This window comes from Aplysia californica, unplaced genomic scaffold, assembly GCF_000002075.1.
Source record: "Aplysia californica isolate F4 #8 unplaced genomic scaffold, AplCal3.0 scaffold00293, whole genome shotgun sequence".
In the NCBI taxonomy this organism is placed as follows: domain Eukaryota; kingdom Metazoa; phylum Mollusca; class Gastropoda; order Aplysiida; family Aplysiidae; genus Aplysia; species Aplysia californica.
Genome location: NW_004797563.1, coordinates 670480 through 672092, shown reverse-complemented (window position 1 = coordinate 672092; position 1613 = coordinate 670480). Strand labels below are relative to the sequence as shown.

Here is a 1613-nt window from a genome sequence, read left to right as displayed (position 1 = left end):
ACACATACTCAGACACAAACACACACACACACACACACACGATCGTGCGTGCGCGAGCACACAAGCACACTGCACACATACGTGCACACACACTCACACACACACACACACACACACACACACACACACACACACACACACAGATGTACACACATGAACCACCGACGGTGGGACGGTAAAGCGCTTTTCGCTCGCAGGCAGAAGACTCGAGTTCGATTAACAAAATATGGGGACAACATTATTTTTTAATCAAGTACCGGTACCAGTATCTTGGTACAGTCTTTCTACTTTCTGCTGGGATTGTGTATCATTCATCCCTCTCAGCCTGGGTTGACCTTGACACTCATAGTCAGAAGGCTATCTATTACGATCTATAATGTCTATGGAGGCGTTAGGTTAGACACCTACACGCAAAGAAAAAAAAGAATGACCCCCAACCCCCTTCCCTCTCACCGAAACACATCGCGCTTACGACATTACAACCTGCTGTTGTGGAGAAAGGAAAAAAAAAAACCCACTCAAAATTAGGGGTGCGGAGTCTGTTATTATCTATCTTAAATAGTGGCTTAGTCACTCACACACAAAAGAAACAAAACAAAACGAGACCAAAACACGAGGACGGCAGTGAAACGTTCAAGCACGTTCATCGAACGATTCCGAACAGAGCGCGACGCTCCAGTTGACCTTGCTATTTTTAGAATCTTAGTCGGACGAGAAATGTGCTAGCACAGCGCTACAACACAACAACAGGATCTCCGAGCCTAGTCCGTCAGTTCATGTATTGAGCTTAAGACTGCAGGTTGAGTTTCTGATTGCTGCTGCCGACATCCATACAATTTAGGTAAGAAACGGGTTTTCTGTTTTCAGAGTTATTTATCCATGATCTATTGCGTTAATAGCAGCTTTACCTCGAAAGTTGCTCGTGTGGTCAACCAACGGGTTTTTCCAGGATCTGGGTTGAGTGAGTGTGGTTCGTGTGTTCAGGGTTAACGGGCTATGGACGATCCAGTTAGTCTCGATTGTCGATTCGCTGAACAGTATACACTTAATAGAATAGAGAATTAATTAAACACTTTCATTGTTTCACAGTGTGTATAAATGTTCTATAGCTGAATATTAGTGGAGGTTCTTCCGTGTCACTGGTATTTCAGTCTGTAGGCCTACATGGGTGCTTTGTTTTGCAAGGGTACCGGTAACCGGTCTGCTCTTTTACTTTTTATCAATGTTTGTTTTACACTTTATAAAGGAAAAATAAACGAACTGAAAAAAAGAAAAGGTCCAAATACACAAGATTAACCGTATTTCTAAAGTTTCTCACATCACGGGTCGACCACCTACAAGAAACGTAAGGCTAACAGTGCGCGGTTTTCGTAGCGAAAACGTTCCCAGGATCAGAGCTATAAATAGTAACAAGTTTCAGCGCTATTCAGCACCGCTCGGAAGGCTTTGTGGATCAACTTCATTAGCCTCTTCCTATGTTTGATTGAACTCGAAACCATGTTTTAGTTTATTTACATTTTGATCTATATCTATTTAATTATTTGTTTACATAGATCTATATAATGTATTTATTTATTTATTGTTTGTTTGTTTATGTGTTTGTTTCATTTGTT

General features: G+C 41.5%; 2 protein-coding genes across 2 annotated transcripts in view; one reads left to right on the top strand and one right to left on the bottom strand.

Moving 5' to 3' along the window:
• Nucleotides 1-1613, bottom strand: part of LOC101863594 (neuroglobin) — a gene marked incomplete in the record, with an annotated part of 110731 nt that overhangs the window by 49501 nt on the left and 59617 nt on the right.
• Nucleotides 698-1613, top strand: part of LOC101860982 (major vault protein-like) — a 5295-nt gene continuing 4379 nt past the window's right edge. Inside the window, exon 1 of the mRNA XM_035970611.1 lies at nucleotides 698-841. The gene's annotated coding sequence lies outside the window, so the exon portion shown is untranslated. The remainder of the gene's footprint in view (nucleotides 842-1613) is intronic.